This window comes from Leuciscus leuciscus (assembly GCF_965113295.1).
Source record: "Leuciscus leuciscus genome assembly, chromosome: 19".
Classification (NCBI taxonomy): domain Eukaryota; kingdom Metazoa; phylum Chordata; class Actinopteri; order Cypriniformes; family Leuciscidae; genus Leuciscus; species Leuciscus leuciscus.
Genome location: NC_138743.1, coordinates 16801946 through 16826476, shown reverse-complemented (window position 1 = coordinate 16826476; position 24531 = coordinate 16801946). Strand labels below are relative to the sequence as shown.

The 24531-nt window shown below is 46.8% G+C and overlaps 3 protein-coding genes across 7 annotated transcripts in view; 2 read left to right on the top strand and 1 right to left on the bottom strand.

Moving 5' to 3' along the window:
* Positions 1-21778, top strand: part of LOC309482910 (uncharacterized protein) — a 402133-nt gene extending 380355 nt beyond the window's left edge. For both annotated transcript variants that reach the window (XM_082148512.1, XM_082148511.1), the window contains one exon: positions 21750-21778. The gene's annotated coding sequence lies outside the window, so the exon portion shown is untranslated. The remainder of the gene's footprint in view (positions 1-21749) is intronic.
* nrxn3b (neurexin 3b) overlaps positions 1-24531 on the top strand; it is a 494879-nt gene that overhangs the window by 23272 nt on the left and 447076 nt on the right. The gene's annotated exons all lie outside the window — the stretch shown is intronic.
* Positions 1-24531, bottom strand: part of LOC309482889 (uncharacterized protein) — a 201252-nt gene that overhangs the window by 157498 nt on the left and 19223 nt on the right. The window lies entirely within an intron of this gene.

Sequence of the window (24531 nt, the reverse complement as noted above, 5' to 3'; positions counted from 1 at the left end):
ATCCTTTTCCACTTTTCTCCCTCAGTATTTTTCTTCCTGGTGCATTTGTTTTCTCTCAGTGACTTAATTAGATAAAATTCAAAGTTTGCCTTCGACTAGCAAGTAAAAAATCATGGTTTGGTGGTTTGCCTTAACCCTCTGGGGTCTGAGTGGTTTTTGGGGTCCTTGAGATGTTCTGACATGCCCTGACATTTGTGCTTTTTTCAGTTGCTTATAAACATATTAATGGCAAAGGTATAATTACACTCTATTTAGCACAAACAGGGCTACCATAATATGTGAGCAACATGCATGTACATGTTTGTATTTTTGAGAGAATAATGTTTATGCACGGTTATTGAAAAAACTAAAAACTAAAGTTTCTGAAATAAGGCCACAAAACACATACTAAATATGTGACAATAAGACTTTTGACTAATGGATGTCGTTGCCTAGAGTTTTTTCTTCAAAATGATGTGAAAATCATCCTGCCCTTATCATTCACATACCACAATACATTGATTTAAATCTTGTAAAACACTTTTTGTTTGTAAAGGCAATATGCGCAAGGGGCGTCAACCATTCAACAGCATCATGCATATTTAGTGATTCACACCTGAGGAGACAATGGGGCCCGCATACTTAATGAGCCATTCATTCAGGTGTGTCACCTATAGCCACAAGAAAGAATGCAAGAGAAATATATATATATATATATATATTCTACCAAATTGGTTCACAGTTGGAAGCATGTCAATTTATTTTTTTATATTTTTTTTCACAAATTTTGCTTGCAAATTGTATAATATCCAAGGAAAACATGTCTAGTAATTGTGCAGTTAATTCTCATACTGTATTTTCAGTTTTGGAATATGTATCCTCTCCCCAAATTTGTCAATAATAAAACACAATAAAAATTATTTAAAGAAAAGGCTTATATTTACCTTTTAAAATTAGTTTACATCTACCTTGTAAATATATATTTTTTTATTAAAAAGGTTACAATTACAACAACAATTGAAGTGTAATCTTTCTTTGTAAAAACTAAAGTATACATTTTATCATACATATTTCAAAGTTAAGGATTCATTACTTCGAATATAGCCTACATTGACAAAACATACTATATTTAACATATTAGCAAAAATTGGCAAACAAAAGCTTATTTGAGGTGGCAGATATTTTACAGTAAAAATGTGTAATCTATCCAAAACTAATCAACGAAATGTTGTCTTTCATTTGTCTGTAACATAGGTCTTTCGTTTTTATTATAAGGAATATAAATGTTAATTTTCAGTTTAATACGTTGCTTATACAAATACATTTTATTTCAACATATTTCAGTTGATTTTTACTCAGTATAGCAAAATAATTTGCTAAAAGCAGATCATTCATTCATTCACACACACACGCGATTTAAATTTAAACTGTCTTTTTGCGAGCTGTGGTAAACAGCGCGCATCTCTGCCGTTCATTCATTCATAAACAGAAACCCGATTCACGTGAGAAGGAAAAAAACTTACTACAGTATTCCTCAGCTCGCTCCTCGATATACCCGCACTTCTGAGGTACATTTTCCATTATTATTATTCCTCACAGCGCTGCGAGACAGTGTAAACAAGTAATGATCTGAATAAACTTGTGTTTTCTCGAGCTGATATGGGGGCGTTCACAGGTTTGCGTGGATTGCCTCAATAATTTGCGTTTGAATAGCGCGCGCTCTCCGTGGGCGGGGTCACATTACATTTGAATGAGCTGTAATGAGCTCGACTGGAATCGCTCTCTTTTAATACAGATTTCACAAGATGAGAATATTTGTTTTTTATATAAATTACTTCATTTAAAAGAAGAGAATTCAAGCTTCATGCCTGTGTGTCTGTATGCCTGTTTGACTGAGTATTCGCTGAGTTATTGTTCATTTTCGGACACGTTTCAGAATGGACTTCACTGGCAGAGAGAAGGCAGAACTCGCTTCGTGTTTATTTTTCTTTATTTGGCAAAAAGCACAACACTTTGTTTTTATTGTGAGTATACACAAAAATAATACACATTTAACAGAATCGATTGATGTATGAAACTCCTATGGAAAATCAAAGTCAACAGAGTATTTATGAGTTTCTTTTACACTGATAAAAAAAAAAGTGAGCTGGTATCGCCGGCGATACCGCCGACCTCAGGGAGTTAAAGTCTCCCTGTGGTGAAAATCAAGTTTTTTATGTTGTTTATATGTCTATGTTGTGTTTTTAATGTGCTTTAAGACAAACCATGTGAAAATTCGTAGTGAACCAATGATCCAAAGACAGTCTCAAAAAACGCGCTTTGAAATTGCTGGTGTTTCTGACGTTACAAACTTCCTTGTAACCAATCGGATCAACGCGTGATCGCCAACGAGTGGATCTCTGAGCTGGTGTGAGTGAGTGGAGGCGGGACTTATTAGTATATTCATAGAACCCCATATACCTAATGAGGCAAGAGTGTAGAGTTATATTCAAGCTATTTTAAGGTATGAATAGTTTGTTTTCATGTAAAAAAAACTTTTAAATGTAATTTTGGTGATCAAAGATTTAAAGGTGATAAATTGTAAATGTGTAATTTTGTTTTTACAAAAATGTTCTGTCCTGTGTATTCCCCCGAAACGTGTGAAAACGTACTCGGTTACTAACGTAACCTCGGTTCTCTCTAGAGAGGGAACGAGTACTGCGTAAGTCTTACGCTAGGGGAAAATCTCTTTTCCGCGAGATACTGAAGCCAAAAAATTATCCTTAATTTTGAAATAATGTAAAACACGTTGCGGCAGCATGCAGACACAGGCGAGACGGCTCGCGCGCCTATTGGCTGCCCTGCGGCAACTGCAGCAGCCTATCGATAAGGCCCACTCGTGACGTCAGGTCCAATGGGGGCGCTTCGCGCCCAATACGTCACGTCCCGCCGAAACGGGCGTGGCCTTGGGCTATAAATATAGCTTCGAGAGGCTAGCTAACTGGTTTTTCATCGCCGGAGCGAACCAGAGCATGTGCAGGCACGGCAAGATACGCAGTACTCGTTCCCTCTCTAGAGAGAACCGAGGTTATGTTAGTAACCGAGTACGTTCTCTTACTAGAGGTTCTCTCGTACTGCGTAAGTCTTACGCTAGGGGAACACAGTGTAAAACGCCGTGCATGCTAAGATCCAGCACCAAAGTCCCATGGGCGAGTGCCCGGGCTCATACAGTACTTGATCATAAGGGACTCACAGAGAGTCCAGGAAAGAGTGGCTAGAATAGCATCATTCCTGTAATAAATAGCATCCTATAAGGAGCAATTATATTGATAGTGTTTCACACAGCCAGGGCGAAACTTGGCCTGGTCTGATGAATATAGTGGGTCTTACACACTGCCCCTAGAGCTGCGCGATCGATCAGCGAGCGTTTGCTCAAGCAGTTTCAGTACTCTGGGCCGAAAGCATCGGGGCAGACAGTACCGAATTATTAGACCGAAAGCAGCTTAGCCTGTAAAGCGGGAACCTCTAGGTTATAAAACCTTATAAATGTAGACGGGGAGGCCCAGCCTGCCGCCATACAGATATCTTGCAAGGCAATCCCACTAGACCAAGCCCACGACGAGGCCATACCTCTCGTGGAGTGCGCTCTGACACCTAATGGGCACTGCAAGCCCTTAGAGGTGTAAGCTAGCGCTATAGCATCAACTATCCATCTGGATAGGCTCTGATTCGACACGGCAAGGCCTTTAGCGCGCCCGTAGAATGAAACAAAGAGCTGCTCTGTCTGTCTGAAAACAGACGTGCGAGACACATAAGCCCTTAATGCCCTGACAGGGCAAAGGAAGCTGGCGTCCTCTTCCTCGTTAGAGACCGGCAGGGCGGACAGGGAAATCACCTGAGCCCTGAACGTACCCATGCCTCGGTTTGAGTATGACTTTCGAGTCATTTGGCCCAAACTCCATACATGTTGCGCTCACTGAGAGCGCTTGTAAGTCCCCTATACGCTTCACTGAAGCGAGAGCCAGAAGAAACACTGTCTTGAAAGACAGGTGTTTGATATCTATTGATTGGATCGGCTCAAATGGGGCACCTTTCATGGCCTCCAAGACCGTAGAAAGGTCCCATATGGGAACTGAGGGAGGTTTGGGAGGATTTAACCTCTTAGCTCCTCTAAGGAAGCGAATGACCAGATCATTCCTTCCAAGTGACTGGCCAAGCGTTGGTTTAGAAAAAGCTGCTATAACCGCCACATAAACCTTGAGCGTGGATGGGGCTCTTCCCTCATCCAGTAGCTCTTGTAGGAAGGAGAGAACCTCCGTCACTCCACAGTCTCGGGGTGAAAAGCCGTGTGCTGTGCACCAGCTAGAGAACACAGACCATTTCGAGGAATGCAGCATGCATGATCGTGTTTAACACTTCCCGTGGGAGATCAGTGGGTACCCGTTGATGGCCCACGCATGTAGGGACCAAAGCTCCGGGCGAGGATGCCAGATGCCAGATCGAGCCCCTGGCCTGAGAGAGGAGGTCCCTCCTCACTGGTATTGGCCATGGGGCAGCGCTCGTCAGCTGCATCAGAACTGGGAACCAAGCCTGGTTCTTCCAGAACGGAGCCACTAGTAGCACTGAGCATCCGCTTTCCCTGATCCGCTCTAACACCTGAGGCAGGAGCGCGACGGGGGGAAAGGCATAGAGCGGGCAGCGGGGCCAGACGTGGGCCAGTGCATCCCTGCTCTTGGAGAAAAACTCCGGGCAGTGAGCGTTTTCTTGAGACGCAAACAGGTCTATTTTCGCTCTGCCGAACGTCTCCCACAGCAGTTGGACTGTCTGCGGGTGTAGAGATCATTCCCCTGCTGGAACATTGTAAAGGTTTCGAAAGGTCGAAACCTGTAAAGGTTTCGAGATGTGATGCCTCCCTGGCGATTTATGTAGGCCACCACTGACATGTTGTCCGAGCGGACCAAGACGTGGTGTCCTGATATCTGGGGACGAAAGCGCTTCAGCGCGTTGTCGACTGCCAACATTTCCAGGCAGTTTATGTGGAGAAGCTTTTCCCGTTCTGACCACTGGCCGAAGAACGGTCTGCCCTCGAGCAGCGCTCCCCATCCCGAGGTGGAGGCGTCCGTAGACACCACCTTCACACTCGAGGAAGTCCCCAGGCTTACACCTGACTGGTACCAGTCGGTCGCTCTCCAAGGTTTCAGTGCTGAGATGCATTTCTGATCGACCTTGAGGCAAAAAAGACCAGAAGTCCACGCTCGGCGCGGTACTCGCGCTTTTAGCCAGAACTGCAGCGGGCGCATGCAAAGCAGACCCAGCTGAAGAACTGCTGATGCTGCGGCCATGAGACCCAGCATCCTCTGAAACTGTTTGAGCGGGACTATAGCACCGCGGCGGAAGGTTTCCGTCATGCGCTGAATAACCAGTCTGCGCTGCGGCGATAGCTGAGCCGTCATAGACAGCGAGTCCAGTTCTGTGCCCAGAAAAGATATTCTCTGACTGGGAGACTTTTCGCCCAATTGACTTCGAGACCCAGATTCTCGAGATGCTCGAGTAAAATGGTCCTGTGTTCTATGAGCTCTGAGTGTGACTGAGCTAGAACCAGCCAATCGTCCAAGTAGTTCAGAACTCGCATTCCCCGAAGCTTCAGGGGAGCGAGGGCTGCGTCCATGCACATTGTGAAAGTACGGGGTGCTAGGGACAGGCCAAACGGTAGGACTGTGTATTGATATGCCTGGCCCTCGAAGGCGAATCTCAAAAATCGCCTGTGACGTGACGCTATTTGTATTTGGAAATACGCGTCCTTCAGATCTATTGACACAAACCAGTCCCCCTGGCGAATTTGCAAGAGGATTTTCTTGGTCGTGAGCATTCTGAACCGCCGTTTTGAAAGCGCTTTGTTCAGCTGTCTTAGATCCAGAATGGGTCTGAGACCCCCGTCTTTTTTGGGTACCAGAAAATATCTGCTGTATAGCCCCCCTTCGCTCTGAGCTTGAGATAAAGGCTCTATGGCCCCTTTGCTCAACAGTTTCGCAATTTCGGCACGAAGTAGATGTGCTACTTCCTTTTCTGCCGTGGTCTCGATTCGCGCCACGTAACGGCGGGGACGTCGAGCGAACTGTAGCGAATAGCCTCTTTCTATAATGTTCAGCACCCATTCTGATACCCCGGGAAGCTTCGCCCACGCATATGCATGGATAGCTAGGGGTTGAATGAGATCTGGGCTCTGGTCGCGACATAGTGGCGGCCGGAGCGCTTCGGTCTGCTGTAATATAGACACCACATTTGCAGCGTTCGAGGCGGGGGGCGTGCTGATAACAGCGGGCGGTCCGCCCGCGCTCGATTCTCTCGCAATGGGTAGCTGAGAGATAGCGAGCGGGGGGTAACCCGTGGGATTCGTCATGTCTGTGAGTGAATGTGGGCGCGGGACAGCGAGCACATTTGCACTGAAAACACAGTCGGCCTGAGCTGACTGTATGTGTGTTGGTTTCGTTTTTACAGAAACCGAGAGACATGCAGTGTGTAGTGTTTGTGGGCACTGGGACGTGGGCACGTTCACTACATTTTGTGCGCAACCGACACGAGTCGATTTTATGTGCGCGAGTCCTGTGGGGCGGGCTGTGTCTGCGTGTAGGAATGGGCACTGGACAGTGGGCATTTTTACTACACTCATAACACCATCGGCCGTGGCCGGAACACCAGAAAATACACTCTTTATGGGATTTATCTGGGTCGCCGTAAAAACGGCGTTTGTGTGCAGGCAAGCGGGCAGTGTAACCGACTTGTTTACTGCAGAATACACTGGAACAGTCGCATTTTCTGGAACTGAACGAGCGAGAAGTTTGGGTGGAAGTCTGGCCGCAGCGGGACTTGGAAACCGTCGCTTTCCTAGGCGGGCTAGGAAGACTTTGAAGCCTCGGGCTTTATCTCAATCTTCGGCCGGGGCCCACGCGGAGGGGGGCGGCGGCCGGTAGAGCGAGAGCGCGGTCTCGGGTCCCGGGCTTGTCGACGCTGTGAGGCGGCGGCGGGGGGCGGAGGCTGCGGTTGCGAGCTTCGAGCAGACGGCTGTTTAGAGTGGCCTGCTGCGGAGCTAGAGCGCTTCGGTAGAAAGTGCTTCATGGCCTGCGACGTCTTTTGTACCTCGGTGAATCTGTCCGCGAAATCCTTGACAGACGATCCAAAGAGGCCAGCAGAAGAGATGGGGGCGTCGAGGAACGCAGCGCGCTCCGAGTCCGGCATCTCAGAGAGCGTCAACCAAAGGTGTCTCTCAGCAACAGTGAGAGAGGCCATGTTCCGCCCTATGGCCTGTGCAGCGGATTTTGTAGCGCGGAGTGCGAGATCAGTAGCACTCCTCAGATCCGGCACGCTGATAGCTTCCACGCCTTCCTCGTCCAGTTTTCGGAGAAGGTCGGCCTGGAAGATCTGGAGGGTGGCCATAGTGTGCAACGCTGATGCAGCCTGTCCAGCGGCGGTATAAGCGCGACTGTGCAGGGCTGACGTCGTGCGGCAGGCTTTAGATGGCCGCGCCGTCCAGCAGAGGGCGGGCAAAGATGGGCTGCTACTGCTTCTTCCACCAGAGGAAGAGAAAAGTATCCTCTGCCTTTAGCACCGTCCACCACGGAGAATGCTGCTGAGGCAGAAGTACGCATCCTGGCCGAGAAGGGAGCGCTCCAAGACTTTGCGAGTTCTTCGTGAAGCTCAGGAAGAAACGGGGCGGGTCTTGAAGGCGTCGAAACGCGGTCCCCCTGCAGGAAGCAACCGTCCAGCCATGCAGGCTCGTCGGGCGCTGACCACTCGAGGCCGAGGCTCTCTGTGGCCTGTGTGAGCAGACGCGTCAGCTCAGCTTCAATATTGGCCCGTTTTCCTGACGGCTCGCGGGCAGAAGAAGGGGCGAGGTCCGCAGAGCTCGACCAATCCTCACTGCCTGACGCCAGGATAGAGCAGCTGTCCTCCTCGATAACTGCCTCTGCTTCTTCTTCGTCGTCACCAGCGGAAGCGGCGGCCACTGTTCGGGGGTGAGCGATTCGGGCGAAGCCGGCGGCGAAGCTGGCGGGTGAACCGGCGAGCTTTTTTCGGTGGGAGGAGGCTCAGGGACCCGCTGAGCACGGCGCTTTTTACGGCGCGGCATCACAGCGGGGAGTGCAGTCTCGTGGAAACATGCCAGGCAAGTCCTCAGAGTCGCCATAGGCAGTAGCTCGCAGTGAGGGCATCCGCCGTCGGTGAGCGCGAGAGCTCACCCAGGCAGGAAACGCAAACGACATGGCGGTCCCCGTCGCTGAGTGGGGCTCGGCACGAGCCACAGAAGGATCGAGGCATCTTGAAAAAGACGCTCTGCTCTTTTTGTGAAGGAGTGTGAGTCGCGGCGGCGAACACACACTATGCAAGAAAAGGATATAACGCCGGATAGCGTAGCAGGAACGGCGGCTGAAGGCGGCGCAGCCATCGGCTCCAGATGCAAGCTCGTCCCGCTGAAAGGCTTTCTCTGATGGCGCGGCTTCTTCTCTCTGGATCCAGCGATGCGTATGCTCCGCTGAAGAGATGAAAAATCAGTTAGCTAGCCTCTCGAAGCTATATTTATAGCCCAAGGCCACGCCCGTTTCTGCGGGACGTGACGTATTGGGCGTGAAGCGCCCCCATTGGACCTGACGTCACGAGTGGGCCTTATCGATAGGCTGCTGCAGTTGCCGCAGGGCAGCCAATAGGCGCGTGAGCCGTCTCGCCTGTGTCTGCATGCTGCCGCAACGCGTTTTACATTATTTCAAAATTAAGGATAATTTTTTGGCTTCAGTATCTCGCGGAAAAGAGATTTTCCCCTAGCGTAAGACTTACGAAGTACGAGAGAACCTCTCGTAAGAGAACTTCTTTGGTTACTCGAGACATTGCCTCATTAGCAGATGCTAAGGGAAACACGTTTCTACTAGAATTGATGCAACCCTATTGAGTCACGGCAGTGAATTTCTCTAGCCAATAGCACTTAAGCATGCTACTTTGGGTGTGGGTCCATGGCCTATATAGAGATTGGGCCTTTGAGAGCTTTCATCACTACAGCCAGATCCCCCGTAGACAGAGTAGAAGAACGCGGAGGATGTAATCTTCTAGCATCCCTTAGATCAGTGGTTCCCAAAGTGGGTGCCGCGGCACCCTGGGGTGCCGTGACAACTGGCTAGGGGTGCCGCAGAATCGCAGCTTTATTTTCCAATTTAAACAGCCTAAAATAACTATCGTACCATATAATAACCTTTTACAGCCACGGTTATAATCGTTAACGAAAACGAACGAAAAAACGAAAACTAGGTGGGAAAAAACGCTATTTAAAACACGCAGCGTATTCGTTCAGCTGCATTTCCTTTCCCTGCTCTCTCTGTCACTCATGCGTCTCTCACATGCGCACGCACACACACACACACACACACACACACACACACACACACACACACACACACACACACACACACACACACACACACACACACACAGCTCCTCCCCTCCGTGCACACCGAGTGTTCGTTCGACGTTGAAAGCAAGTTCGCGAAAGGTTGGTCTCTCTATCTCGTGAACACCTTTACACAATCACACATTAAAAAGTGGTATAAAAATATTTTAAATTCTGAATATAAATTTGTCAGTGTGTTATTGTCGACCCGAGAAGCGATTGCGCCTTCTTTAGAAAGTTAACTAGTCGCAAGTTTGAGGAAAAATGCACTTTTTGGTTGTGGTTGTCGATGTCAAAACACTATATAAGCTGTGATTCAAATATTAAATAATGTTATGTCATTATGTCTTTTTGAATCTTGCCCCTGACAAATAACCCAAATACAACAAAAAAAAGACTAAAACTAACACTAAAACTAATAAAAACTAAACGAAAACTAAGCATTTTCAAAAAAAAATTAAAAATAAACTACACTAGCAAACCCACTTTAAAAACTAATTAAAACTAAACTGAATTTGAAAACAAAAAGTCAAAACGAAATAAAAATTAAAACTAATGAAAAAATGCAAAACTATAATAGGCTAACCCTGTTTACAGCATATTTTAAAATCATATCAAAACACCAACATATGCAAAAATATTTGGAGTTGTTTATTATTATTTAAAGAGTTAAGTATCTTTAAATCTGTTTTATTCCAATGATTCTCACATACAGTAGCCTTATTGGTTAAAATCAGTCTGTTGACGTGTGTCCAGACTGATGATTCATCTGAAGGGGTTGTTTCGCCTCATATTATGTCTGTTGTAATGCATTCATAATAAATTCATGCTGCTGTTTATGCTTCATTGGTTGTTTGCTCATCTGGATATAATTGTATATATGTATGCACATATGTTCGTTTAGTTTAATTGGGTTAGGGTGCCGTGGAAAAAAAAACACTACAAAGGGGTGCCATGCTTTCAAAAAGTTTGGGAACCACTGCCTTAGGCCACATCCACACGAAGCCAGAGCTTTCCCTATCCGATTTTTTTTTTTCCCGTTCAAAAAAAAAATTCCGTAAACACGGCGTCGTCTCAAGAAATATCTGCGTACACACGAAACCACTGAAACCGACACAAAACGATGTAGTATACAGTACATGCCAGACCAGTATGTGGCGCTGTAATTCTGCCACAGACATACACTAAAAACGGAGAAGAAGACTTAAAGCATGAGCATAAACCTTGCGCGCTGTATACTATGGCTGTATACAACAATAATATTAGGCACAGTAGCTTCTTTTTTTCTTTTCTTTTTTCTTTTTTAAACAATAACTTTGTTGAACAATATGAAAAACCATAAATGTAGTTGCTGTGACTTAACGGTGTCTGACTAGTTGACACTTGGTGTGATGACATCATCGTTTCACAAAATGTACGGATTGGCCGTACACACGAAAACGCAAGGGCGGCGTTTTCAGATTTATCCACCTTGGGACCCGGTTTAAAAAAATAGCGGTTTCAGTCTCCGAAAACTCCGGATCCGTGTGGACGAAACGCCAATACGATAGAAAATGTATACGTATACAGCGAAACGCGTCTCCGTGTGGACAGGCCCTTAGATACTTCATTCTTTCTAAAAGAGCAGCCAGCTATTAGAGCATGAGTATGGTTTATCTGACCTCACCGAAGGAAACCCATATTTGCATGCTGCCAGCACTTGTGTGCCAACCTCAGGGGGGCTTGTGTCTTTGCATAGCTAACATTTAGCTGTGAGAATTCTCCATGAACAGGTGCACCTCTGCTTGCTCAAAAATGTACCAAATCATTTGTTCCATCTAGGGATGCGGCTCCCATTCCCCCGGTACTAGCGAACAAGGCCTGACACCCCATGGCCATTTATGTATGCTACAACCGCCGTGTTGTCCGTATGCACAAAAGCATGGTGGTTTTGGTAGAAACGCTTTGAGCACCAAGTGCACTACTAACCCATACTGGACGCATCTGTCGGACAAACCAGGCCCATCTCCACGTCCCTCTGATAAAATGCTATTGACCACAGTGATTGGCAAATTGTGACCATCTGACCACAGTTGATGGACACAGGTGGGTGACAGCAGCTTCCTCTACGGAAGGGATCTTTTCATACCCCCAGTGGTCAGCACTGACCAGTGTAGTAAAAGTCTTTCCATTTCACTCTGAATGGGACTCCACCATGGCATGGACCAGTCTTCACCTTTGGAGGCTGCCAAAAACATGGCATCATCCACATCATCCAAACCACTGAATGTGACCAAACTGTGTTCTCCAGCAGAGGGGTGGAACGTGTTGAGGATGTGGGAGAGTGAACCGGTATGAGCTCATCACTATGGACCTTATACTCGGCTCCACTGCTACTTTGTACATGGTTCCTGAGAACGTAATGAATAATGGGGTGGGGGACCATATGGGTTCAACCTTCAGCTTCCCGAGACTATGAGGGCTTCCCGAGACTCATGCCCTCATAGTAAGGGCAGTCTGTCTCCTTAAGAGCAGGCTCTGCATGATCCTTTTTTTTTTTTTTTTTTTTTTTTTTTATGTTTCGTCAGCTGAACAATCGGTATGTTATTAAAAAACACTATTATCCATTGAACACTGTAATTCTATCCCCCATAGCCTCCTTTTTCATTCCAGTCAAAAAATTAAACGTGGTGCTACACTTAGTTTGGCCTATTGGATGACTGGATGGGACCTTGCATAAAAACACTCACAGAGAGACATTTTGAAACAAACACATCTTCATGAGTGAATTTCCTCTTTTAGTTATTGAAATAGCTCTTTTCTTTTCAGCAAAACATTAATGGTGAGCGGCAGGGCCGTTGTGTATTCCGCTTCGGCGGCGACCACTGTGGGTCTGTCTCGACGGCAAGATTCTCTTGTATTATTCTGTGGGCTTCTTCTTCAGGCTGAGTGAGTCCACGACTGAGGAGAAAGATTATATAGATATGGCATTTGTGCTGCTTAATATATACAGTAGTGGCCAAAAGTGATGTCTGGCCTAGGAAAATTGTAAAAAAAAAAAAAAAAAAATCATGTTGTGCTTGGAGTCAATTGTTTTTGTTTGTGATACCACAATGAAAGATGGCTAATTGTGCAGACATAATTTTTGTCCAGGCTGTCAGACAAAAGTCTATTATACAAAGAAATTATGAAGACATGCAAAAACAAGAGATACAACAAAATATGAATAACTGATTGTCGTAGTTAGTGAAACCTCTTTCAAATAAAGATATTAAACATTTACTTGTAAACAGGATATTTACTATTTTTGAAAATAACTCTTCGAGTTCCTGAGAAGTCGAGAAGTGTTTATACACTTGAGAAATTATATATAAGCCTACATTTGCTCAACAATTTGTAGCATGTGAGATGTGCACTATATCAGTAGGTACGCCTAAGAGGAGGGCTGAACTGTAGAGCATGCAAATGCACTTGCACTGGCTCAGATATTATGTAGATGAGATGCTAATGAAGGCACTGGCCCACAGTGTGCTGCTGCTCAGGGAACATAATCAAATACTGATCAGCACACAGCAGAACTCTCATTGGACCCCAATCACCACCTGTGCTGCTCTACAATGTTACATTCCCCTCTCTGCCATAACCTTTAACACACATGAACAACTCAAGACAAAGGACACATGTATATGTATGAGGAACAGGATTTGTTTGTTTCATGGAGATTGGACAAAAAGTTGGATGCTTATCCCACCCCCTCTTTTATCTGATTGGTCAGTTGTTTTTAAATTGACATTGACCCACTGTGGTCCACATTAAAAGAGGAACAATATTTAACTTGGCACTGCTTTTTTTAAACAAGGTGCACAGGATATGAGATGCTGAAGAAACAGTCAAACGTGTTGTAAACGGCATACTTATTTGAAAATTAAAAATGTAGCACAAGAATCGCAAGATCATGAAAGCGCACAAGCAGACCATCTACGGCACAAGCCGGATTCCACCATATCTTTATGTACACAATTATAATCTTTTACATTGTTGTAATCCTTTTATTTTTAATATTTGGCTAGTTGTGTGCTGCTGCTGTATTGAATACTGAACCCTGTGTGTGTAATAAGCAGAGTGCAAGCGCGTTGTGGACCCGCCTATAGGCGCACATTACTAACACGCTTTAAATAACAAAAAAATATTGTGCCATTGACTTTAGACCAGGTTCTTGTTAGTCAATGGCGCAGTCTATTTCAGTTGCTTCAAAATAGCAACACGCCAACATACCTCGTTTTCAGACCAGCGTGCCCATGGGCTCACAAATGGGCGCTAGGGGTGTGCCATGATATCATACCGTCCACGATAATACCGGTATAAATTTTTACATGACAAAAAAGTGTAATATCGCGATATCACTGATATAGCGACGCAATGATGTATGGCGCATTACGTTCCCTAGCACGCACAATAACAACACCTGTCTGAGCGTGAGAGCAGCAAGTCAGCCTCCAATGATGATTTAGTACCTAAAAAGGAGCTACTTCAATAGTATTTTAATAATTCCCGCAGGTCTACCACTTATAATGCGGGAAATTCCCCCGCAAACATTGATTTTTACCAACCGCGTGAGTGTTCAGCGGTGCCGCGTCTTCTCTCTCTCGCTCTCAAAATGGGTTGCACAAGTCAAGCGTCAATACCACACTCTTGTGTTTAGCAGTCAGGACATGACGGAATTGTCTTTTGTCTCTTGCATCGTAACTAAAGTTGATCATTTTCACTTCTTTTTAAGTCTTATCAGTTTAAACATTTGCGATTTTAAACTATTCAGTACTTTTGCGCGCTCTCTGAGAGATGTTTTACATACAGTAAAGCCGTCTCACAAACAGCTCGCGAGTAACAAAAGTTCTTTTTCGCGGATTATATCGCTTTAACGAGGGGAAAAACACGCAAAATAGTGTAAAAATTCCGGTTATGGTCAGTATATTCGTAAACAGTCGGTTATGTCTGAAATAACCATAAAACGCGCGTGACAGTGTGACAGACAGTATAACAGTAATGGATCCGGGCACTAGCTCTAAAAGTGACAGCAGCCATATGTGTCTGTCATTAATGTTGTCGTCAAAACAACAAAAGATAGCTTTCATTGTAGGAATCAGAATTAATAGCCTATGTATTTAATTTAGTCAGGACTCAGGACTAGTGTTATTTTACATTTGATTACCTTATTCAGTTTCTGTAGTATTTCTGAATAGTGTTAGACCTACCCAAAAACTTTTCTCTTTATTTGTATCTTCATTATTTTGTATATATTTTTAGCTACTTTTTTCAATTTAATTCAAAGACTGAAATCAAGCTTCCTTGTGTTGTGTAAACTCTTAAAAACAACATTACCCAATTGTAAAAACACAATGAGTGAGCAAACATTTGAGATAAATGTCATTTAAAAAATTGTCTACATTTGTTTTTATATCGTCATAAATGTCATTATCGCAAATATTCTTGAAATATCGTGATATAATTTTGAGGCTATATCGCCCACCCCATTGGGCGCAAATGCATTTTCTATTTAAACAACGTGGCGCAGGACGTGAAAATGATAACTGTGTTAGGCTGAAACTAGCAAAAAACACTTGCATCGCACCTGGTACTGCATTGCACCGAGTGTATGATAGGGCCCATGGACTTATTTTAGTTGTATCTGTCAGGTATAGGGGCATTTTTGCTCTTAAAGCAACCTTTAGCAATATCCTACAAGGTATTCAGTACATCAGCATGACTTCAAGAGTGCTATTGCATTCATACAGCAGTTCTTTAAGAAATATCAATTACAACACATTTCAGCAAGAATTTGGCTAGATCTTATGACTATTTTTGCTCCGTCAGCAAAATAGTTTGTTTACAGTGCAGTGCAGGGACACAAAGGAATTCCTATGTCATGATCCTTTTTCTTCTCCTTGTTATTTGTGTGTGTTTGAACATCTCATGCCTGCATAATTGTCCTGCTGTCCTCAGAGGATCAAAGAAACCTGATCATAGCAGTCATGTCATTAGAGCCTGTCATTGTTAACCAAACTGTTCCTCCTTGTGGGAGTCCTGACGAAAATGCAAAGCTTCATAATTAGTTTTTTGAATGAGAGCGGCAGTGGTGTGGAAATTTGCTGAGTTAATCACCCTGTCTAATTCTGCACAATAAAGTGCAGTTCTCTTACGAGAGGTTCTCTCGTACTTGCGTAATATCTTACGCTAGGGGAAAACCTCTTTTCCTCGAGATATTGAAGCCAAAAATTATCCTTAATTTTGTAATAATGTAAAACGCGTTGCAGCAGCATGCAGACATGGGCGAGACAGCTCGCGCGCCCATTGGCTGCTCTGCGGCAACTGCACCAGCCTATCGATAGAGGCCCCTCATGACGTCATAACCAATGAGGGTGCTTCGCGCCCTCTACGTCATGTCCCGCCGAAAGCGGGTGGGGCTGGGGCTATAAATACGGCCCGAGAGGCTGGTTTGGTCAGTTTTTCATCTCTTCAGCGAGCCTACGCATCGCTGGATCCTGAGAGGAAGCCGCGCCGTCTGATTCAAGCACTCAGCGGGATTAGTTCTGCATCTGAAGCTGCCGGTCGACAACTCGCCGCCTTCAGTCGCCGTTCCTGCTCACGCTTTCCGGCGTATATATCCTTTTATTGCTGTGTGTGTGTTCGCCGCTGCGACACGCACATTTTTCCTCTAAAAGAGCACGAAGCGTCTTTTTCAAGATGCCTCGTTCTTCCTGCGGCTCATGCCGAGCCCCACTCAGCGACGGGGACCACCATGTCATCTGTGTTTCCTGCCTGGGTGAAGATCACGCAGCTCTCGCGCTCGCTGAAGGCGGCTGCCCTCACTGCGAGTTAATGCCTATGGTGACTCTGCGGACTCACCGGGCATTTTTCCTCGAAGCTGCGCCTTCGCCCGCCGAGCTGCCGCGCCGTAAAAAGCGCCGCGCTCAGTGGGTCCCGGAACCTCCTCCATCCCGCGAAAGCTCGCCGGTGCGCCCGCCAGCTTCGCCGCCTGCTTCACCCGAGTCTCTCACCGCCGGTCAGCGGCCGCCGTCTGCCGCCGCTTCCGCCATAGAGGATTACGAGGAAGCTGTACGGGTGGAGGACGACAGTTGCTCTGCGGACCTCGCACCGTCTTCTCACCGGCCCTCGGGAAAAAGAGCCAGCATTGAGGCGGAGCTTATGCGTATGCTCGAGCAGACCGTCGAGAGCCTCGGCCTTGAGTGGTCGACGCCGCAGCAGCCTGCACTCAACCGCCTGGAAGGCTGTTTCCTGAAAAAGGACCGTACTTCACAGCCTTCAAGACCAGCTCCCTTCCTTCCTGAGCTTCATGAAGAGGTCGCTAAGTCTTGGAGCGCTCCTTTTTCAGCTAGAGTGCGTGCTCCCGTGTCCGCAGCATTCTCCGTAGTCGACAGTGCTAAGGACAAAGGGTACCACTCTCTTCCTCCCGTCGAGGAAGCGGTAGCCGCCCATCTTTGCCCGCCCTCTGCTGGACGGCGTGCTAAGACGGCGCTGCCATCGAAAGTCTGCCGCACTACCTCGGCTCTGCACGGTCGCGCTTACACCGCCGCCGGGCAGGCTGTCTCGGCGCTTCATTCTATGGCCATACTCCAGATCTTCCAGGCCAACCTTCTCCACAAAATGGACGAGGAAGGACCGGAAGCTGTGAGCCTACCGGATTTAAGGAGCGCGACGGATCTCGCCCTTCACGCCACTAAATCCGCCGCGTAGGCCATAGGGCGGAACATGGCCTCTCTCACCGTGGCTGAGAGACATCTCTGGTTAACGCTCTCGGAGATGTCGTATTCGGAGCGCTCTGCGTTTCTCGACGCCCCCGTCTCCCCGCTGGCCTCTTCGGATCTTCTGTCAAGGATTTCGCAGACAGATTCGCGGAGGTTCAGAAGACATCGCAGGCCATGAAACATTTCCTGCCCAAGCGCTCAAGCTCCGCAGCAGGTCGCTCAAAGCAGCCGTCTGCTCGCAGCTCCCAGCCGCAATCCTCAGCTGCCGCCGCCCCACAGCGCCGTCAGCCCAAGGATCAGAGACCGCGCTCTCGCTCCACCGGCCGCCGCCCCCCTGCCGCGTGGGCCACGGCCGAAGATCGAGTTAAAGCCCGAGGCCTCTAAGTCTTCCTAGCCAGTCTAAGGAAGCGACGGTGTTCAAGTCCCGCTGCGGCCGGACTTCCACCAAAAATTTTCGCTCGCTCAGTTCCAGTAATTGCGACTGTTCCAGCGTATTCTGCAGTAAACAAGTCGACAACACAGCCCGCTTGCCTGCACACAAACGCCGTTTTTACGGCGACCCAGATAAATCCCATAAAGAGTGTATTTTCTGGTATTCCGGCCACGGCCGATGGTGTTATGAGTGTAGTAAAAATGCCCGCTGCCCAGTGCCCATTCCTACACACAGACACGGCCCGCCACACACGGCCCGCACAAATAAAATCGACTCATGTCGGTTGTGCACCAAATGTAGTGATTGTGCCCACGTCCCAGTGCCCGCAAACACTACACGCTACATGTCTCACGGTTTCTGTGAAAACAAAACCAACACACATACAGTCTGCACAAACAGACGGTGTTCTCAGCGTTATGAATGGGCCCATTGTCCCGCGCCCTCATTCGCTCACAGACATAGTAAACCCCACGGGGCTCACCTTGCTCTCGCTCTCTCAGCACACCGCTGCAGGAGAGCTGAACGCGGGCAGGTTGCCCGCCGTGATCAGCGCGCCCCCAGTCTCACACGCTGCAAACACGGCGCTCATGTTACAGCACACCGTTGCTCTCCACTCGCCACTAGGTCGCGACCAGAGCCCAGATATCATTCTACCCCTAGCCACTCACTCGAAAGCGTGGGCAGAGCTTCCCGGGGTATCACGGTGGGTGCTGAACATTATAGAAAGAGGCTATTCGCTACAGTTCGGTCGACGCCCGCAACGCCAAGCGGCGCGAATCGAAACTACGGTGGAAAAGGAAGTAGCACACCTACTTTGAGCCGAAATAGCGAAGTTACTGAGCAAAGGGGCTATAGAACCCTTATGACAGGCTCAGAGTGAAGGGGGCATGTACAGCAGATATTTTCTGGTACCCAAAAAGGCGGGGGTCTCAGACCCATTCTAGATCTAAGACGACTAAACAAAGCACTTCTGAAACGACGGTTCAGAATGCTCACGACCAAGAAAATCCTCTCGCAAATTTGCCACGGGGACTGGTTCATGTCGATAGATCTGAAAGACGCTTATTTTCAAATACAAATAGCGTCACATCACAGGCGATTTTTGAGATTCGCCTTCGAGGGTCAGGCATATCAGTTCACAGTCCTGCCGTTTGGCCTATCCCTGGCACCTCGCACATTCACAATGTGCATGAATGCAGCGCTCGCACCCCTCAAGCTCCGGGGCATACGAGTGCTGAATTATTTGGACGATTGGCTGGTTCTAGCTCGATCACAGTCGGAGCTCATAGAACACAGGACCATATTACTCGATCACCTCGAGAATCTAGGTCTCACAGTCAATTGGGCGAAGAGTTCGCTATCTCCCAGTCAGAAAATATCTTTTCTGGGCACAGATCTGGACTCGTTGTCTATGACAGCACATCTGTCGCCGCAGCGCAGACTAAGTATTCAGCGCATAACAGAGATTTTTCGCCACGGCACTTTGGTCCCGCTCAAGAAGTTTCAGAGGATGCTAGGTCTCATGGCTTCAGCATCTTCAGTGCTTCAGCTGGGTCTGCTTCGAATGCGCCCACTGCAGTACTGATTGAAAGCGCGCGCGCTCGCCGCGCAGGGCTTGGACCTCCGGTCTCGCGCGCCTCAAGGTCGATCAGGAATGCGTCGCAGCTCTGAAACCTTGGACAGTGACCGACTGGTACCGGTCAGGTGTAAGCCTGGGGACTTCCTCGAGTGTGAAGGTGGTGTCTACGGACGCCTCAACATCGGGATGGGGAGCGCTGCTCGAGGGCAGACCGTTATTCGGCCAGTGGTCAGAATGGGAGAAGCTCCTGCATTTAAACTGCCTGGAAATGATGGCAGTAGACAACGCGCTGAGGCGCTTTTGTCCCCAGATAATAGGACACCACGTCTTGGTCCGTTCGGACAACATGTCAGTGGTGGCTTATATAAATCACCAAGGAGGTATCAGATCCAGAGTCCTTCACAGGCTGACGTAACGCCTCCTGGTCTGGGCTCAGCACAATCTGCGCTCACTCAGGGCAGCGCATGTGCCTGGCCACCTGAATGTGGGACCGGACAGACTGTCCAGAAACAATCTTCCGGCGGGAGAATGGTCTTTACACCCACAGACAGTCAAACTGCTATGGAGGACATTTGGCAGAGCGGAAATAGACCTATTTGCGTCTCGAGAGAACGCTCATTGTCAAAAAAAATTCTCCAAGAGCAGGGATGCGCTGGCTCACGTCTGGCCCCGCTGCCCACTCTATGCGTTTCCCCCTGTCACGCTCCTACCCCAAGTGTTAGAACGAATCAGGGAGAGCGGATGCCCAGTGCTACTTGTCGCCCCATTATGGGCAAACCAAGCCTGGTTTCCAGTCCTGATGCAGCTGACGAGTACCGCCCCGTGGCCGATACCGGTGAGGAGGGATCTCCTCTCGCAGGCAAACGGCTCGATCTGGCATCCTTGCCCGGAGCTTTGGTCCCTGCATGTGTGGACCATCAACGGGTACCCGTTAACCTCCCAGCGGGGGTATTAAACACGATCACGCAGGCTAGAGCTCCATCTACGAGGTGGCTCTATTCCTCAATATGGTCCGTGTTCACTAGCTGGTGTACAGCGCGTGGCACTTCACCCTCATGCTGTGGGGTGCCGGAGGTTCTTTCCTTTTTACAAGAGCTTCTGGATAAGGGCAGAACCCCATCCACGCTCAAAGTTTATGTGGCGGCCATAGCAGCGTTCGCTGAACCACCGCTCGGCCAGTCATTTGGAAGAAACGATCTGGTCATTCGCTTCCTCAGAGGAGCTAAGAGGCTGAATCCTCCCAGACCTCCCTCGGTTCCCGTTTGGGACCTTTCCACGGTTTTGGAAGCCATGAAAGGTGCCCCATTCGAACAAATACAGTCAATAGACCTGAAACTCTTGTCTTTCAAAACAGTGTTTCTTCTGGCTCTTGCTTCAGTGAAGCGCATAGGGGACTTGCAAGCGCTCTCAGTGAGCGCGGCGTGTATGGAGTTTGGGCCTAATGACTCGAGAGTCATACTCAAACCAAAGCACGGATACGTTCCTAAATCCCTCAATACACCGTTTAGGGCACAGGTGATCTCCCTGTCAGCCCTGCCGGTATCTGAAGAGGAAGGGGACGCGGGCTTCCTTTGCCCGGTCAGGGCGTTAAGAGCCTATGTGTCTCGCTCATCTGTTTTCAGACAGACGGAGCAGCTCTTTGTTTTGTTCAGCGGACGTTCTAAGGGACTAGCTGCGTCAAAACAGACTTTATCCAGATGGATAGTTGATGCTATAGCGCTAGCTTACACATCCAAGGGCCTGCAATGCCCGATAGGTGTCAAAGCGAGATATCTGTATGGCGGCAGGCTGGGCCTCTCCGTCTACATTTATAAGGTTTTATAACCTCGAGGTTCCCGCTTTACAAGCTAGATTGCTCTCGGTCTAAATTTTCAGTATTGCCTGCCCGATGCGATCGGCTCAGGATGCTGAAACTGCTAGAGCGTCGATCACTGATCGCCTATATACTTCTGTGGGCAGTACGTAAGTCCCCCATATTTATCAGTCCAGGCCGAATCCGCCCTGGCAGTGTGGAACACCTGATATAATCTGCTCTTATTAGAGCTCTATATTACAGGAATGATGCTATTCTAGCCCCTCTTCCCGGATTCTCTGTGAGTCCCCTTGTGATTGGGCACTGTATGAGCCCCGGGCACCTGCCCTTGGGACTTAAGTGTTATATCTCAAGCACACACGGCGTTTTACACAGTGTTCCCCTAGCGTAAGATATTACGCAAGTACGAGAGAACCTCTCGTAAGAGAACGTACTCGGTTACTAACGTAACCTCGGTTCTCTCTAGAGAGGGAACGAGTACTTGCGTATCTTGTCGTGCATGCGTCACGTTCTGATTCGCTTCAGCGATGAAAAAACTGACCAAACCAGCCTCTCGGGCCGTATTTATAGCCCCAGCCCCACCCGCTTTCGGCGGGACATGACGTAGAGGGCGCGAAGCACCCTCATTGGTTATGACGTCATGAGGGGCCTCTATCGATAGGCTGGTGCAGTTGCCGCAGAGCAGCCAATGGGCGCGCGAGCTGTCTCGCCCATGTCTGCATGCTGCTATAACGCGTTTTACATTATTACAAAATTAAGGATAATTTTTGGCTTCAATATCTCGAGGAAAAGAGGTTTTCCCCTAGCATAAGATATTTACGCAAGTACTCGTTCCCTCTCTAGAGAGAACTGAGGTTACGTTAGTAACCGAGTACGTTTTACTCTAAGCTATAGGGAAGGTTTCTTTGTCCTCTTGTCCTGAAGGTCGTTCAAGAATTTTTGTAAAAGTAAAAAAAGAAGCAAATAAGTATTTTTGTCACGCTGGTAGTTGTAGTAACGACCAAGAAGAAGAAGATGAGGATGAAGGCAATCAGATAACATTTAATAAATCCAGTTGGTACAGGAACAGAGCAACATACAACACATCCACACACTGAAAATCTGTAGTGTCCCTGACAACAAATGAGTGATTAATGCAGACGATGATGAAACAAAAAGAGTCCAAACAAACGTGACTGTGACAATTTTGATGTTTGTGAGAACGGCAGCCGTTGCTTATACGCTGCATTTACATAAGTGGTCAAAACAGCTCACCAGCAGAGTGCAATGAATTATGGAAAATTGTGCACAACAATTTCAAGGAGTGCATTCCAAATGGCATACATAATGCCAACGCAGAACAATCATGCATGGCAACCATGTTTTTTTTTTTTGTTTTTTTTTTTGACTAGTGTTGTTTTTCTGAACATTTATTTCATCTGTTATTCAACTGAATAAGGTTTTAATTCGTTATCCCACAAATGTGCATTCTGAGCATGAACAAATACCTCACAAAATGAATTTCTTGCTATTTTCCAACACATTTCCATTAAATGGACAGAATTTGAAAGCTGAGACATTTCTTATCACAAGTAACAAATCCCAAAGCTGATTATTGAATGGTAAGCGCTACAAATAATGTTTAGTGTAGGGAAAACCACAGACCTGGCAACCCTGGCTTGAACTACGGGTGATTCATAGGGTAAAATAGAGCCTGCTTTAACTTTGCTATTTTAACTGTTAGGGCCCTATTTTAATCTGGGCCCTATACTATCTGAAACGCAAGTATCAAACGTGAAACACAAGTAACTTTGTGGGCGGATCTGTTGCTATTATCCTGGCGGGATAAATTACTCTTGGGTTCTAAAAATCTAAAATGGGTTGGTCTGAAGTAGCTACATTACTCATAGGTGTGGTTTGGGCGTAACGGGCAATAAACCAATCAGAGCGTCATCTCACATTCCCTTTAAGAGCAGGCGCGCTTGTTCCATGGTGGATGGTTATTATAACGGCGGATTTGCCTGGCGCACGCCAGGAGCGGTTCACAGCCAAGGAGCTGTAATTGGTAAATGTGTAATCTAGATTTATGCCTATTTTTTCACATCTTCATGGACAACACAATTATTTCCCTCGTATGGAATACTTTTCCTTGTAATTATGTATGGTTTGCAAAAATGTCAACTGCTGCATCTGTGTAGAGGAGAGAAGCAAAGTGTATGCGTGTTGTGCACACGCTACATTATGGCCAAGCATGCGCCCTTAAAATAGCATCTGAACGCGCCACTGAAAACGCGCCACTGACTTTAGACTAGGTTTTTCCTGGTCTGTGGCGGAATTGTTTTCTGGAACTGGAAAATAGCACCAGGGAACGTTTGCGCCGGAACACGCCTCCTCTTTTCGCTGAACCGCCCCCGGGAGCGCAAGTTCATTCCCTAATTTACCGACGTGCGTCTTTCGAGGGAAAAGTCCGCTGTGAGTCGGGTGCAAAATAGGAATGAAACATGTGTTATTGTCCTGCTAACTTGCCCTAAATTCAAAACAAGAGAGATTTTCTACACACAGTGTAAAGGGTCATACATACAGACACACAACACTAAAATAATACAAAATAAAAAGATAAAAATGATTAAATAAACATTAAATAAAATGTAACACAAAACACACTAATGTACATTACTGATAAAAAATAACAAGAAACAAAATTGTTTATAAAAAAAAATATTTTGTGATGTGTAAGGCGGGGACTTCTGGAAATGTCGTTTTACAGTTTTTTTTCTTACTGTAAATTATATGGCAATTCATAGTTTTTACTTACAAAAACAATCAATTTGACAGCATTTGACAGTAAAATTACATATAATGTGATATTAAACCATTTACAGTTTTTCACTGTATGGTAAGGTAATTTACAGTTAACCAATTAACATGTTTTTACCATTTTAAACTCCTACACCCTTCAACCGTCTGATGCTCTTGCTGTGGATAGCCTTTGAAGGGAATATGCCATTGACACTCATGTTTCCATGCACCCATGTTCATTTCTAAAAGTGACCTGTATTGAATTTATTTGAAAGAATTTCCTTCAGAAATATGCTACTTTGATCATAGCCATGTGGTGTGTGTATGTGTGTGTGTGTCTGTGAACATCTGTTCTTTAACCTAATCAATATTCTGCTCAAGCATGACGATGCTTCCATGGCAACTCCAGGCGTAGTGGCCCTTGGGCCATGACTAGGAAGTGACATTTCAGCAACTCGCACACAGACTCTTTACACGGCTAACTGTACATTTATCACACGCTGTGTGTGCCTATGTGTGTGTTACCGTGTCTGTGTGTGATTGTGTGACTCTGATTTCACAGATCAGCAGTGAGATCCCAGCACTCCCAATGTTGTGGCCTTCATGAGTAATTGGCACACTTCATCATGGCCGTAAGTCAGGAGGCATTAGCATCATATTAGACCTCCTCCCCTTGTGGAGTTATGATGTTCATTAGCAAACCCCAGGCTCCGCACAAATCCAATACTGTGTTTATCCACTATATCATGTTACACACTCCTGCATGCTAACAAATTTTTAATACCAACTAATGCCACG